The 16,245-nt window shown below is 50.6% G+C and overlaps 9 non-coding genes across 9 annotated transcripts; all 9 read right to left on the reverse strand.

The window, feature by feature from the left end:
- Positions 1-643: 643 nt before the first annotated feature.
- Trnal-uaa (transfer RNA leucine (anticodon UAA)) lies at positions 644-727 on the reverse strand. Its single transcript has one exon. It is a non-coding gene; the product is annotated as a tRNA-Leu (tRNA).
- Positions 728-2,480: 1,753 nt separating this feature from the next.
- On the reverse strand, positions 2,481-2,564 carry Trnal-uaa (transfer RNA leucine (anticodon UAA)). The gene has a single exon. It is a non-coding gene; the product is annotated as a tRNA-Leu (tRNA).
- A 1,753-nt stretch (positions 2,565-4,317) lies between these two features.
- On the reverse strand, positions 4,318-4,401 carry Trnal-uaa (transfer RNA leucine (anticodon UAA)). Its single transcript has one exon. It is a non-coding gene; the product is annotated as a tRNA-Leu (tRNA).
- A 1,753-nt stretch (positions 4,402-6,154) lies between these two features.
- On the reverse strand, positions 6,155-6,238 carry Trnal-uaa (transfer RNA leucine (anticodon UAA)). Its single transcript has one exon. It is a non-coding gene; the product is annotated as a tRNA-Leu (tRNA).
- A 1,753-nt stretch (positions 6,239-7,991) lies between these two features.
- Positions 7,992-8,075, reverse strand: Trnal-uaa (transfer RNA leucine (anticodon UAA)). The gene has a single exon. It is a non-coding gene; the product is annotated as a tRNA-Leu (tRNA).
- Positions 8,076-9,828: 1,753 nt separating this feature from the next.
- Positions 9,829-9,912, reverse strand: Trnal-uaa (transfer RNA leucine (anticodon UAA)). Its single transcript has one exon. It is a non-coding gene; the product is annotated as a tRNA-Leu (tRNA).
- A 1,765-nt stretch (positions 9,913-11,677) lies between these two features.
- Positions 11,678-11,761, reverse strand: Trnal-uaa (transfer RNA leucine (anticodon UAA)). Its single transcript has one exon. It is a non-coding gene; the product is annotated as a tRNA-Leu (tRNA).
- Positions 11,762-13,514: 1,753 nt separating this feature from the next.
- On the reverse strand, positions 13,515-13,598 carry Trnal-uaa (transfer RNA leucine (anticodon UAA)). The gene has a single exon. It is a non-coding gene; the product is annotated as a tRNA-Leu (tRNA).
- A 1,753-nt stretch (positions 13,599-15,351) lies between these two features.
- Positions 15,352-15,435, reverse strand: Trnal-uaa (transfer RNA leucine (anticodon UAA)). The gene has a single exon. It is a non-coding gene; the product is annotated as a tRNA-Leu (tRNA).
- Between the last annotated feature and the right edge of the window lie 810 nt (positions 15,436-16,245).

A 16,245-nucleotide genomic window follows, 5' to 3' on the forward strand; every position in this document is an offset into this window, starting at 1 on the left:
CAAAACTGAAGAAACCAATAGCTCGCGGACTTCCTAGCTGGTCACCCACCTGAGTACTAACCACGCCCAACGCTGTCGAATTTCGGTGATCGGGCATGGACCCGTGTCTTTGGCGTGGCATACAAGTTGGCGAGAACGTCGCCAGACGGGCGGACGCCTTAGTCCTTGTACAGATCACTTGGGATTTGCCTTTTAGGGAAACAAAATGGAATAGCCCTTGGTGGGATCGAACCCACAGCCCCCTCGTTATTAGCATAATAACAGTCTAACTTGGTGAGCTTATTGCCCGCGCAATACGGCCGCTTCAGGACTCCACTACCCCAACCGCCGTTTCATCTATCTTTATTAAGGCCCTGCCATTCATTGAACCACGTACGTGTCACTGTTGACTCATTTTCGCCTGTCGCTTCGAGCCCAGAGCCACAACACAACGACCACGGAAACGTCCGTGAGAAGAGCTAAAACTCGACACAGGAAAAGTATGTTCCGCTATTTCTTTTTGACTGCTCAGCCTATGGGACGTGAGACGCCAGCACTGCTGCCACTGTCTTCCCTAGCAAAACCTCCATGGCGTGTTTCTGCGTAATTTACTTGTTCTACAACATGAATGGAGTAGGTTAGTTTCTGAATGATTAAAATGCATTGTCAGATGTGGGGTTCGAACCCACGCTCCCTTTCGGGAACCAGAGCTTAAATCTGGCGCCTTAGACCGCTCGGCCAATCTGACGTGTGAGACAACAGCCCCAGTGACTTCCGTCTCTAGCATTATCTCAAGAACCTGACTGCGAAATCTGTTTCTTTTTTCGGTAGGACGGAATTATGTCAGTCTTACAATATTTAAGGCGCAATGTCAGATGTGGCGTAGGAAACGCATCCCGCGCTCTTCCGTCGTATCCAGTTTGAACTGTAACCAGCACAACTGTATTTAGTAATAGGATAATTTCCACATTGACGCAAAAGAAAGCAGATATTAGCAAACGGCATCTAAGGCCGTTTCCTAGCAACAGCCACGCTGTGCATTACGTACTCGTGGGAAGCCAATGAAATACTTCGTGTGAGGATCGAACTGTCACCTTCACTTTACGATACTTAGGCACTGCCCCGGCGGTACCGACGCATACGTACTGAAACGTCTTTGGATCGTCAGTGAGTACTTCATATTAGAAATTTCGTGTTGGCCCTGATGTGCATTAAAGGGCAGATTTCTTCAGTGGAAGTCAGTTCTGCGCCTAGTCACAGTATATCGCCCTAGCAGCACCAGGAAAACGGGTTCAGATGTGTTCGCCTTCCACTCGGCGTTGAGCGCCTACAGCGAGATAGCCTTCGTCCTCTGGCGCCAGGAGGGAAGGCGACACATCACGGCGCAAACAGCTTGTAGGGGAAGGCAGTGGTGGTGTGTCGGTCAGCGTGGTTGCTTCCCAAGTAGCTGATCCGGGTTCGAAACCCGGACACCACACGGAAGTTGTCTCCTTTACTCAGGAGAGTGTGTTCAACGCTACTTGATCTTCGAATTTCCGAACAGTTGTGGTACGAATGGTTTTCCTCCACCCCTCGTCTCGCTCCGCGAAGGCTAGTGCGGATTACGATTCACAGCAACGTGTGTCCTCATGTGTCGACTTGTCTCGACTTTGCTCGGCTGACGCTTGCAAATGGCCGTATATGTAGAGGACTGGCGCTAGAAACGACTGGGAGACGCCAAATCGACAAACACACAACGGACTCTTTCATTTGACAGTGGCCGCAGGTTCGCCCCTGTGCGTACCGAGAAGCAAGAGAGGTGTCAGCGTGCTGGACCGCAGGATTTCCGCGCAGCAGACTCAAAAACTAAGGAAAAAGGCAAAACTGAAGAAACCAATAGCTCGCGGACTTCCTAGCTGGTCACCCACCTGAGTACTAACCACGCCCAACGCTGTCGAATTTCGGTGATCGGGCATGGACCCGTGTCTTTGGCGTGGCATACAAGTTGGCGAGAACGTCGCCAGACGGGCGGACGCCTTAGTCCTTGTACAGATCACTTGGGATTTGCCTTTTAGGGAAACAAAATGGAATAGCCCTTGGTGGGATCGAACCCACAGCCCCCTCGTTATTAGCATAATAACAGTCTAACTTGGTGAGCTTATTGCCCGCGCAATACGGCCGCTTCAGGACTCCACTACCCCAACCGCCGTTTCATCTATCTTTATTAAGGCCCTGCCATTCATTGAACCACGTACGTGTCACTGTTGACTCATTTTCGCCTGTCGCTTCGAGCCCAGAGCCACAACACAACGACCACGGAAACGTCCGTGAGAAGAGCTAAAACTCGACACAGGAAAAGTATGTTCCGCTATTTCTTTTTGACTGCTCAGCCTATGGGACGTGAGACGCCAGCACTGCTGCCACTGTCTTCCCTAGCAAAACCTCCATGGCGTGTTTCTGCGTAATTTACTTGTTCTACAACATGAATGGAGTAGGTTAGTTTCTGAATGATTAAAATGCATTGTCAGATGTGGGGTTCGAACCCACGCTCCCTTTCGGGAACCAGAGCTTAAATCTGGCGCCTTAGACCGCTCGGCCAATCTGACGTGTGAGACAACAGCCCCAGTGACTTCCGTCTCTAGCATTATCTCAAGAACCTGACTGCGAAATCTGTTTCTTTTTTCGGTAGGACGGAATTATGTCAGTCTTACAATATTTAAGGCGCAATGTCAGATGTGGCGTAGGAAACGCATCCCGCGCTCTTCCGTCGTATCCAGTTTGAACTGTAACCAGCACAACTGTATTTAGTAATAGGATAATTTCCACATTGACGCAAAAGAAAGCAGATATTAGCAAACGGCATCTAAGGCCGTTTCCTAGCAACAGCCACGCTGTGCATTACGTACTCGTGGGAAGCCAATGAAATACTTCGTGTGAGGATCGAACTGTCACCTTCACTTTACAATACTTAGGCACTGCCCCGGCGGTACCGACGCATACGTACTGAAACGTCTTTGGATCGTCAGTGAGTACTTCATATTAGAAATTTCGTGTTGGCCCTGATGTGCATTAAAGGGCAGATTTCTTCAGTGGAAGTCAGTTCTGCGCCTAGTCACAGTATATCGCCCTAGCAGCACCAGGAAAACGGGTTCAGATGTGTTCACCTTCCACTCGGCGTTGAGCGCCTACAGCGAGATAGCCTTCGTCCTCTGGCGCCAGGAGGGAAGGCGACACATCACGGCGCAAACAGCTTGTAGGGGAAGGCAGTGGTGGTGTGTCGGTCAGCGTGGTTGCTTCCCAAGTAGCTGATCCGGGTTCGAAACCCGGACACCACACGGAAGTTGTCTCCTTTACTCAGGAGAGTGTGTTCAACGCTACTTGATCTTCGAATTTCCGAACAGTTGTGGTACGAATGGTTTTCCTCCACCCCTCGTCTCGCTCCGCGAAGGCTAGTGCGGATTACGATTCACAGCAACGTGTGTCCTCATGTGTCGACTTGTCTCGACTTTGCTCGGCTGACGCTTGCAAATGGCCGTATATGTAGAGGACTGGCGCTAGAAACGACTGGGAGACGCCAAATCGACAAACACACAACGGACTCTTTCATTTGACAGTGGCCGCAGGTTCGCCCCTGTGCGTACCGAGAAGCAAGAGAGGTGTCAGCGTGCTGGACCGCAGGATTTCCGCGCAGCAGACTCAAAAACTAAGGAAAAAGGCAAAACTGAAGAAACCAATAGCTCGCGGACTTCCTAGCTGGTCACCCACCTGAGTACTAACCACGCCCAACGCTGTCGAATTTCGGTGATCGGGCATGGACCCGTGTCTTTGGCGTGGCATACAAGTTGGCGAGAACGTCGCCAGACGGGCGGACGCCTTAGTCCTTGTACAGATCACTTGGGATTTGCCTTTTAGGGAAACAAAATGGAATAGCCCTTGGTGGGATCGAACCCACAGCCCCCTCGTTATTAGCATAATAACAGTCTAACTTGGTGAGCTTATTGCCCGCGCAATACGGCCGCTTCAGGACTCCACTACCCCAACCGCCGTTTCATCTATCTTTATTAAGGCCCTGCCATTCATTGAACCACGTACGTGTCACTGTTGACTCATTTTCGCCTGTCGCTTCGAGCCCAGAGCCACAACACAACGACCACGGAAACGTCCGTGAGAAGAGCTAAAACTCGACACAGGAAAAGTATGTTCCGCTATTTCTTTTTGACTGCTCAGCCTATGGGACGTGAGACGCCAGCACTGCTGCCACTGTCTTCCCTAGCAAAACCTCCATGGCGTGTTTCTGCGTAATTTACTTGTTCTACAACATGAATGGAGTAGGTTAGTTTCTGAATGATTAAAATGCATTGTCAGACGTGGGGTTCGAACCCACGCTCCCTTTCGGGAACCAGAGCTTAAATCTGGCGCCTTAGACCGCTCGGCCAATCTGACGTGTGAGACAACAGCCCCAGTGACTTCCGTCTCTAGCATTATCTCAAGAACCTGACTGCGAAATCTGTTTCTTTTTTCGGTAGGACGGAATTATGTCAGTCTTACAATATTTAAGGCGCAATGTCAGATGTGGCGTAGGAAACGCATCCCGCGCTCTTCCGTCGTATCCAGTTTGAACTGTAACCAGCACAACTGTATTTAGTAATAGGATAATTTCCACATTGACGCAAAAGAAAGCAGATATTAGCAAACGGCATCTAAGGCCGTTTCCTAGCAACAGCCACGCTGTGCATTACGTACTCGTGGGAAGCCAATGAAATACTTCGTGTGAGGATCGAACTGTCACCTTCACTTTACAATACTTAGGCACTGCCCCGGCGGTACCGACGCATACGTACTGAAACGTCTTTGGATCGTCAGTGAGTACTTCATATTAGAAATTTCGTGTTGGCCCTGATGTGCATTAAAGGGCAGATTTCTTCAGTGGAAGTCAGTTCTGCGCCTAGTCACAGTATATCGCCCTAGCAGCACCAGGAAAACGGGTTCAGATGTGTTCGCCTTCCACTCGGCGTTGAGCGCCTACAGCGAGATAGCCTTCGTCCTCTGGCGCCAGGAGGGAAGGCGACACATCACGGCGCAAACAGCTTGTAGGGGAAGGCAGTGGTGGTGTGTCGGTCAGCGTGGTTGCTTCCCAAGTAGCTGATCCGGGTTCGAAACCCGGACACCACACGGAAGTTGTCTCCTTTACTCAGGAGAGTGTGTTCAACGCTACTTGATCTTCGAATTTCCGAACAGTTGTGGTACGAATGGTTTTCCTCCACCCCTCGTCTCGCTCCGCGAAGGCTAGTGCGGATTACGATTCACAGCAACGTGTGTCCTCATGTGTCGACTTGTCTCGACTTTGCTCGGCTGACGCTTGCAAATGGCCGTATATGTAGAGGACTGGCGCTAGAAACGACTGGGAGACGCCAAATCGACAAACACACAACGGACTCTTTCATTTGACAGTGGCCGCAGGTTCGCCCCTGTGCGTACCGAGAAGCAAGAGAGGTGTCAGCGTGCTGGACCGCAGGATTTCCGCGCAGCAGACTCAAAAACTAAGGAAAAAGGCAAAACTGAAGAAACCAATAGCTCGCGGACTTCCTAGCTGGTCACCCACCTGAGTACTAACCACGCCCAACGCTGTCGAATTTCGGTGATCGGGCATGGACCCGTGTCTTTGGCGTGGCATACAAGTTGGCGAGAACGTCGCCAGACGGGCGGACGCCTTAGTCCTTGTACAGATCACTTGGGATTTGCCTTTTAGGGAAACAAAATGGAATAGCCCTTGGTGGGATCGAACCCACAGCCCCCTCGTTATTAGCATAATAACAGTCTAACTTGGTGAGCTTATTGCCCGCGCAATACGGCCGCTTCAGGACTCCACTACCCCAACCGTCGTTTCATCTATCTTTATTAAGGCCCTGCCATTCATTGAACCACGTACGTGTCACTGTTGACTCATTTTCGCCTGTCGCTTCGAGCCCAGAGCCACAACAGAACGACCACGGAAACGTCCGTGAGAAGAGCTAAAACTCGACACAGGAAAAGTATGTTCCGCTATTTCTTTTTGACTGCTCAGCCTATGGGACGTGAGACGCCAGCACTGCTGCCACTGTCTTCCCTAGCAAAACCTCCATGGCGTGTTTCTGCGTAATTTACTTGTTCTACAACATGAATGGAGTAGGTTAGTTTCTGAATGATTAAAATGCATTGTCAGACGTGGGGTTCGAACCCACGCTCCCTTTCGGGAACCAGAGCTTAAATCTGGCGCCTTAGACCGCTCGGCCAATCTGACGTGTGAGACAACAGCCCCAGTGACTTCCGTCTCTAGCATTATCTCAAGAACCTGACTGCGAAATCTGTTTCTTTTTTCGGTAGGACGGAATTATGTCAGTCTTACAATATTTAAGGCGCAATGTCAGATGTGGCGTAGGAAACGCATCCCGCGCTCTTCCGTCGTATCCAGTTTGAACTGTAACCAGCACAACTGTATTTAGTAATAGGATAATTTCCACATTGACGCAAAAGAAAGCAGATATTAGCAAACGGCATCTAAGGCCGTTTCCTAGCAACAGCCACGCTGTGCATTACGTACTCGTGGGAAGCCAATGAAATACTTCGTGTGAGGATCGAACTGTCACCTTCACTTTACAATACTTAGGCACTGCCCCGGCGGTACCGACGCATACGTACTGAAACGTCTTTGGATCGTCAGTGAGTACTTCATATTAGAAATTTCGTGTTGGCCCTGATGTGCATTAAAGGGCAGATTTCTTCAGTGGAAGTCAGTTCTGCGCCTAGTCACAGTATATCGCCCTAGCAGCACCAGGAAAACGGGTTCAGATGTGTTCGCCTTCCACTCGGCGTTGAGCGCCTACAGCGAGATAGCCTTCGTCCTCTGGCGCCAGGAGGGAAGGCGACACATCACGGCGCAAACAGCTTGTAGGGGAAGGCAGTGGTGGTGTGTCGGTCAGCGTGGTTGCTTCCCAAGTAGCTGATCCGGGTTCGAAACCCGGACACCACACGGAAGTTGTCTCCTTTACTCAGGAGAGTGTGTTCAACGCTACTTGATCTTCGAATTTCCGAACAGTTGTGGTACGAATGGTTTTCCTCCACCCCTCGTCTCGCTCCGCGAAGGCTAGTGCGGATTACGATTCACAGCATCGTGTGTCCTCATGTGTCGACTTGTCTCGACTTTGCTCGGCTGACGCTTGCAAATGGCCGTATATGTAGAGGACTGGCGCTAGAAACGACTGGGAGACGCCAAATCGACAAACACACAACGGACTCTTTCATTTGACAGTGGCCGCAGGTTCGCCCCTGTGCGTACCGAGAAGCAAGAGAGGTGTCAGCGTGCTGGACCGCAGGATTTCCGCGCAGCAGACTCAAAAACTAAGGAAAAAGGCAAAACTGAAGAAACCAATAGCTCGCGGACTTCCTAGCTGGTCACCCACCTGAGTACTAACCACGCCCAACGCTGTCGAATTTCGGTGATCGGGCATGGACCCGTGTCTTTGGCGTGGCATACAAGTTGGCGAGAACGTCGCCAGACGGGCGGACGCCTTAGTCCTTGTACAGATCACTTGGGATTTGCCTTTTAGGGAAACAAAATGGAATAGCCCTTGGTGGGATCGAACCCACAGCCCCCTCGTTATTAGCATAATAACAGTCTAACTTGGTGAGCTTATTGCCCGCGCAATACGGCCGCTTCAGGACTCCACTACCCCAACCGCCGTTTCATCTATCTTTATTAAGGCCCTGCCATTCATTGAAACACGTACGTGTCACTGTTGACTCATTTTCGCCTGTCGCTTCGAGCCCAGAGCCACAACACAACGACCACGGAAACGTCCGTGAGAAGAGCTAAAACTCGACACAGGAAAAGTATGTTCCGCTATTTCTTTTTGACTGCTCAGCCTATGGGACGTGAGACGCCAGCACTGCTGCCACTGTCTTCCCTAGCAAAACCTCCATGGCGTGTTTCTGCGTAATTTACTTGTTCTACAACATGAATGGAGTAGGTTAGTTTCTGAATGATTAAAATGCATTGTCAGACGTGGGGTTCGAACCCACGCTCCCTTTCGGGAACCAGAGCTTAAATCTGGCGCCTTAGACCGCTCGGCCAATCTGACGTGTGAGACAACAGCCCCAGTGACTTCCGTCTCTAGCATTATCTCAAGAACCTGACTGCGAAATCTGTTTCTTTTTTCGGTAGGACGGAATTATGTCAGTCTTACAATATTTAAGGCGCAATGTCAGATGTGGCGTAGGAAACGCATCCCGCGCTCTTCCGTCGTATCCAGTTTGAACTGTAACCAGCACAACTGTATTTAGTAATAGGATAATTTCCACATTGACGCAAAAGAAAGCAGATATTAGCAAACGGCATCTAAGGCCGTTTCCTAGCAACAGCCACGCTGTGCATTACGTACTCGTGGGAAGCCAATGAAATACTTCGTGTGAGGATCGAACTGTCACCTTCACTTTACAATACTTAGGCACTGCCCCGGCGGTACCGACGCATACGTACTGAAACGTCTTTGGATCGTCAGTGAGTACTTCATATTAGAAATTTCGTGTTGGCCCTGATGTGCATTAAAGGGCAGATTTCTTCAGTGGAAGTCAGTTCTGCGCCTAGTCACAGTATATCGCCCTAGCAGCACCAGGAAAACGGGTTCAGATGTGTTCGCCTTCCACTCGGCGTTGAGCGCCTACAGCGAGATAGCCTTCGTCCTCTGGCGCCAGGAGGGAAGGCGACACATCACGGCGCAAACAGCTTGTAGGGGAAGGCAGTGGTGGTGTGTCGGTCAGCGTGGTTGCTTCCCAAGTAGCTGATCCGGGTTCGAAACCCGGACACCACACGGAAGTTGTCTCCTTTACTCAGGAGAGTGTGTTCAACGCTACTTGATCTTCGAATTTCCGAACAGTTGTGGTACGAATGGTTTTCCTCCACCCCTCGTCTCGCTCCGCGAAGGCTAGTGCGGATTACGATTCACAGCATCGTGTGTCCTCATGTGTCGACTTGTCTCGACTTTGCTCGGCTGACGCTTGCAAATGGCCGTATATGTAGAGGACTGGCGCTAGAAACGACTGGGAGACGCCAAATCGACAAACACACAACGGACTCTTTCATTTGACAGTGGCCGCAGGTTCGCCCCTGTGCGTACCGAGAAGCAAGAGAGGTGTCAGCGTGCTGGACCGCAGGATTTCCGCGCAGCAGACTCAAAAACTAAGGAAAAAGGCAAAACTGAAGAAACCAATAGCTCGCGGACTTCCTAGCTGGTCACCCACCTGAGTACTAACCACGCCCAACGCTGTCGAATTTCGGTGATCGGGCATGGACCCGTGTCTTTGGCGTGGCATACAAGTTGGCGAGAACGTCGCCAGACGGGCGGACGCCTTAGTCCTTGTACAGATCACTTGGGATTTGCCTTTTAGGGAAACAAAATGGAATAGCCCTTGGTGGGATCGAACCCACAGCCCCCTCGTTATTAGCATAATAACAGTCTAACTTGGTGAGCTTATTGCCCGCGCAATACGGCCGCTTCAGGACTCCACTACCCCAACCGCCGTTTCATCTATCTTTATTAAGGCCCTGCCATTCATTGAACCACGTACGTGTCACTGTTGACTCATTTTCGCCTGTCGCTTCGAGCCCAGAGCCACAACACAACGACCACGGAAACGTCCGTGAGAAGAGCTAAAACTCGACACAGGAAAAGTATGTTCCGCTATTTCTTTTTGACTGCTCAGCCTATGGGACGTGAGACGCCAGCACTGCTGCCACTGTCTTCCCTAGCAAAACCTCCATGGCGTGTTTCTGCGTAATTTACTTGTTCTACAACATGAATGGAGTAGGTTAGTTTCTGAATGATTAAAATGCATTGTCAGATGTGGGGTTCGAACCCACGCTCCCTTTCGGGAACCAGAGCTTAAATCTGGCGCCTTAGACCGCTCGGCCAATCTGACGTGTGAGACAACAGCCCCAGTGACTTCCGTCTCTAGCATTATCTCAAGAACCTGACTGCGAAATCTGTTTCTTTTTTCGGTAGGACGGAATTATGTCAGTCTTACAATATTTAAGGCGCAATGTCAGATGTGGCGTAGGAAACGCATCCCGCGCTCTTCCGTCGTATCCAGTTTGAACTGTAACCAGCACAACTGTATTTAGTAATAGGATAATTTCCACATTGACGCAAAAGAAAGCAGATATTAGCAAACGGCATCTAAGGCCGTTTCCTAGCAACAGCCACGCTGTGCATTACGTACTCGTGGGAAGCCAATGAAATACTTCGTGTGAGGATCGAACTGTCACCTTCACTTTACAATACTTAGGCACTGCCCCGGCGGTACCGACGCATACGTACTGAAACGTCTTTGGATCGTCAGTGAGTACTTCATATTAGAAATTTCGTGTTGGCCCTGATGTGCATTAAAGGGCAGATTTCTTCAGTGGAAGTCAGTTCTGCGCCTAGTCACAGTATATCGCCCTAGCAGCACCAGGAAAACGGGTTCAGATGTGTTCGCCTTCCACTCGGCGTTGAGCGCCTACAGCGAGATAGCCTTCGTCCTCTGGCGCCAGGAGGGAAGGCGACACATCACGGCGCAAACAGCTTGTAGGGGAAGGCAGTGGTGGTGTGTCGGTCAGCGTGGTTGCTTCCCAAGTAGCTGATCCGGGTTCGAAACCCGGACACCACACGGAAGTTGTCTCCTTTACTCAGGAGAGTGTGTTCAACGCTACTTGATCTTCGAATTTCCGAACAGTTGTGGTACGAATGGTTTTCCTCCACCCCTCGTCTCGCTCCGCGAAGGCTAGTGCGGATTACGATTCACAGCAACGTGTGTCCTCATGTGTCGACTTGTCTCGACTTTGCTCGGCTGACGCGAAAGCTGACGCTTGCAAATGGCCGTATATGTAGAGGACTGGCGCTAGAAACGACTGGGAGACGCCAAATCGACAAACACACAACGGACTCTTTCATTTGACAGTGGCCGCAGGTTCGCCCCTGTGCGTACCGAGAAGCAAGAGAGGTGTCAGCGTGCTGGACCGCAGGAATGCCGCGCAGCAGACTCAAAAACTAAGGAAAAAGGCAAAACTGAAGAAACCAATAGCTCGCGGACTTCCTAGCTGGTCACCCACCTGAGTACTAACCACGCCCAACGCTGTCGAATTTCGGTGATCGGGCATGGACCCGTGTCTTTGGCGTGGCATACAAGTTGGCGAGAACGTCGCCAGACGGGCGGACGCCTTAGTCCTTGTACAGATCACTTGGGATTTGCCTTTTAGGGAAACAAAATGGAATAGCCCTTGGTGGGATCGAACCCACAGCCCCCTCGTTATTAGCATAATAACAGTCTAACTTGGTGAGCTTATTGCCCGCGCAATACGGCCGCTTCAGGACTCCACTACCCCAACCGCCGTTTCATCTATCTTTATTAAGGCCCTGCCATTCATTGAACCACGTACGTGTCACTGTTGACTCATTTTCGCCTGTCGCTTCGAGCCCAGAGCCACAACACAACGACCACGGAAACGTCCGTGAGAAGAGCTAAAACTCGACACAGGAAAAGTATGTTCCGCTATTTCTTTTTGACTGCTCAGCCTATGGGACGTGAGACGCCAGCACTGCTGCCACTGTCTTCCCTAGCAAAACCTCCATGGCGTGTTTCTGCGTAATTTACTTGTTCTACAACATGAATGGAGTAGGTTAGTTTCTGAATGATTAAAATGCATTGTCAGATGTGGGGTTCGAACCCACGCTCCCTTTCGGGAACCAGAGCTTAAATCTGGCGCCTTAGACCGCTCGGCCAATCTGACGTGTGAGACAACAGCCCCAGTGACTTCCGTCTCTAGCATTATCTCAAGAACCTGACTGCGAAATCTGTTTCTTTTTTCGGTAGGACGGAATTATGTCAGTCTTACAATATTTAAGGCGCAATGTCAGATGTGGCGTAGGAAACGCATCCCGCGCTCTTCCGTCGTATCCAGTTTGAACTGTAACCAGCACAACTGTATTTAGTAATAGGATAATTTCCACATTGACGCAAAAGAAAGCAGATATTAGCAAACGGCATCTAAGGCCGTTTCCTAGGAACAGCCACGCTGTGCATTACGTACTCGTGGGAAGCCAATGAAATACTTCGTGTGAGGATCGAACTGTCACCTTCACTTTACAATACTTAGGCACTGCCCCGGCGGTACCGACGCATACGTACTGAAACGTCTTTGGATCGTCAGTGAGTACTTCATATTAGAAATTTCGTGTTGGCCCTGATGTGCATTAAAGGGCAGATTTCTTCAGTGGAAGTCAGTTCTGCGCCTAGTCACAGTATATCGCCCTAGCAGCACCAGGAAAACGGGTTCAGATGTGTTCGCCTTCCACTCGGCGTTGAGCGCCTACAGCGAGATAGCCTTCGTCCTCTGGCGCCAGGAGGGAAGGCGACACATCACGGCGCAAACAGCTTGTAGGGGAAGGCAGTGGTGGTGTGTCGGTCAGCGTGGTTGCTTCCCAAGTAGCTGATCCGGGTTCGAAACCCGGACACCACACGGAAGTTGTCTCCTTTACTCAGGAGAGTGTGTTCAACGCTACTTGATCTTCGAATTTCCGAACAGTTGTGGTACGAATGGTTTTCCTCCACCCCTCGTCTCGCTCCGCGAAGGCTAGTGCGGATTACGATTCACAGCAACGTGTGTCCTCATGTGTCGACTTGTCTCGACTTTGCTCGGCTGACGCTTGCAAATGGCCGTATATGTAGAGGACTGGCGCTAGAAACGACTGGGAGACGCCAAATCGACAAACACACAACGGACTCTTTCATTTGACAGTGGCCGCAGGTTCGCCCCTGTGCGTACCGAGAAGCAAGAGAGGTGTCAGCGTGCTGGACCGCAGGATTTCCGCGCAGCAGACTCAAAAACTAAGGAAAAAGGCAAAACTGAAGAAACCAATAGCTCGCGGACTTCCTAGCTGGTCACCCACCTGAGTACTAACCACGCCCAACGCTGTCGAATTTCGGTGATCGGGCATGGACCCGTGTCTTTGGCGTGGCATACAAGTTGGCGAGAACGTCGCCAGACGGGCGGACGCCTTAGTCCTTGTACAGATCACTTGGGATTTGCCTTTTAGGGAAACAAAATGGAATAGCCCTTGGTGGGATCGAACCCACAGCCCCCTCGTTATTAGCATAATAACAGTCTAACTTGGTGAGCTTATTGCCCGCGCAATACGGCCGCTTCAGGACTCCACTACCCCAACCGCCGTTTCATCTATCTTTATTAAGGCCCTGCCATTCATTGAAACACGTACGTGTCACTGTTGACTCATTTTCGCCTGTCGCTTCGAGCCCAGAGCCACAACACAACGACCACGGAAACGTCCGTGAGAAGAGCTAAAACTCGACACAGGAAAAGTATGTTCCGCTATTTCTTATTGACTGCTCAGCCTATGGGACGTGAGACGCCAGCACTGCTGCCACTGTCTTCCCTAGCAAAACCTCCATGGCGTGTTTCTGCGTAATTTACTTGTTCTACAACATGAATGGAGTAGGTTAGTTTCTGAATGATTAAAATGCATTGTCAGATGTGGGGTTCGAACCCACGCTCCCTTTCGGGAACCAGAGCTTAAATCTGGCGCCTTAGACCGCTCGGCCAATCTGACGTGTGAGACAACAGCCCCAGTGACTTCCGTCTCTAGCATTATCTCAAGAACCTGACTGCGAAATCTGTTTCTTTTTTCGGTAGGACGGAATTATGTCAGTCTTACAATATTTAAGGCGCAATGTCAGATGTGGCGTAGGAAACGCATCCCGCGCTCTTCCGTCGTATCCAGTTTGAACTGTAACCAGCACAACTGTATTTAGTAATAGGATAATTTCCACATTGACGCAAAAGAAAGCAGATATTAGCAAACGGCATCTAAGGCCGTTTCCTAGCAACAGCCACGCTGTGCATTACGTACTCGTGGGAAGCCAATGAAATACTTCGTGTGAGGATCGAACTGTCACCTTCACTTTACAATACTTAGGCACTGCCCCGGCGGTACCGACGCATACGTACTGAAACGTCTTTGGATCGTCAGTGAGTACTTCATATTAGAAATTTCGTGTTGGCCCTGATGTGCATTAAAGGGCAGATTTCTTCAGTGGAAGTCAGTTCTGCGCCTAGTCACAGTATATCGCCCTAGCAGCACCAGGAAAACGGGTTCAGATGTGTTCGCCTTCCACTCGGCGTTGAGCGCCTACAGCGAGATAGCCTTCGTCCTCTGGCGCCAGGAGGGAAGGCGACACATCACGGCGCAAACAGCTTGTAGGGGAAGGCAGTGGTGGTGTGTCGGTCAGCGTGGTTGCTTCCCAAGTAGCTGATCCGGGTTCGAAACCCGGACACCACACGGAAGTTGTCTCCTTTACTCAGGAGAGTGTGTTCAACGCTACTTGATCTTCGAATTTCCGAACAGTTGTGGTACGAATGGTTTTCCTCCACCCCTCGTCTCGCTCCGCGAAGGCTAGTGCGGATTACGATTCACAGCATCGTGTGTCCTCATGTGTCGACTTGTCTCGACTTTGCTCGGCTGACGCTTGCAAATGGCCGTATATGTAGAGGACTGGCGCTAGAAACGACTGGGAGACGCCAAATCGACAAACACACAACGGACTCTTTCATTTGACAGTGGCCGCAGGTTCGCCCCTGTGCGTACCGAGAAGCAAGAGAGGTGTCAGCGTGCTGGACCGCAGGATTTCCGCGCAGCAGACTCAAAAACTAAGGAAAAAGGCAAAACTGAAGAAACCAATAGCTCGCGGACTTCCTAGCTGGTCACCCACCTGAGTACTAACCACGCCCAACGCTGTCGAATTTCGGTGATCGGGCATGGACCCGTGTCTTTGGCGTGGCATACAAGTTGGCGAGAACGTCGCCAGACGGGCGGACGCCTTAGTCCTTGTACAGATCACTTGGGATTTGCCTTTTAGGGAAACAAAATGGAATAGCCCTTGGTGGGATCGAACCCACAGCCCCCTCGTTATTAGCATAATAACAGTCTAACTTGGTGAGCTTATTGCCCGCGCAATACGGCCGCTTCAGGACTCCACTACCCCAACCGCCGTTTCATCTATCTTTATTAAGGCCCTGCCATTCATTGAACCACGTACGTGTCACTGTTGACTCATTTTCGCCTGTCGCTTCGAGCCCAGAGCCACAACACAACGACCACGGAAACGTCCGTGAGAAGAGCTAAAACTCGACACAGGAAAAGTATGTTCCGCTATTTCTTTTTGACTGCTCAGCCTATGGGACGTGAGACGCCAGCACTGCTGCCACTGTCTTCCCTAGCAAAACCTCCATGGCGTGTTTCTGCGTAATTTACTTGTTCTACAACATGAATGGAGTAGGTTAGTTTCTGAATGATTAAAATGCATTGTCAGATGTGGGGTTCGAACCCACGCTCCCTTTCGGGAACCAGAGCTTAAATCTGGCGCCTTAGACCGCTCGGCCAATCTGACGTGTGAGACAACAGCCCCAGTGACTTCCGTCTCTAGCATTATCTCAAGAACCTGACTGCGAAATCTGTTTCTTTTTTCGGTAGGACGGAATTATGTCAGTCTTACAATATTTAAGGCGCAATGTCAGATGTGGCGTAGGAAACGCATCCCGCGCTCTTCCGTCGTATCCAGTTTGAACTGTAACCAGCACAACTGTATTTAGTAATAGGATAATTTCCACATTGACGCAAAAGAAAGCAGATATTAGCAAACGGCATCTAAGGCCGTTTCCTAGCAACAGCCACGCTGTGCATTACGTACTCGTGGGAAGCCAATGAAATACTTCGTGTGAGGATCGAACTGTCACCTTCACTTTACAATACTTAGGCACTGCCCCGGCGGTACCGACGCATACGTACTGAAACGTCTTTGGATCGTCAGTGAGTACTTCATATTAGAAATTTCGTGTTGGCCCTGATGTGCATTAAAGGGCAGATTTCTTCAGTGGAAGTCAGTTCTGCGCCTAGTCACAGTATATCGCCCTAGCAGCACCAGGAAAACGGGTTCAGATGTGTTCGCCTTCCACTCGGCGTTGAGCGCCTACAGCGAGATAGCCTTCGTCCTCTGGCGCCAGGAGGGAAGGCGACACATCACGGCGCAAACAGCTTGTAGGGGAAGGCAGTGGTGGTGTGTCGGTCAGCGTGGTTGCTTCCCAAGTAGCTGATCCGGGTTCGAAACCCGGACACCACACGGAAGTTGTCTCCTTTACTCAGGAGAGTGTGTTCAACGCTACTTGATCTTCGAATTTCCGAACAGTTGTGGTACGAATGG

Source organism: Schistocerca gregaria, chromosome 7 (genome assembly GCF_023897955.1).
Source record: "Schistocerca gregaria isolate iqSchGreg1 chromosome 7, iqSchGreg1.2, whole genome shotgun sequence".
Taxonomy (NCBI): Eukaryota; Metazoa; Arthropoda; class Insecta; order Orthoptera; family Acrididae; genus Schistocerca; species Schistocerca gregaria.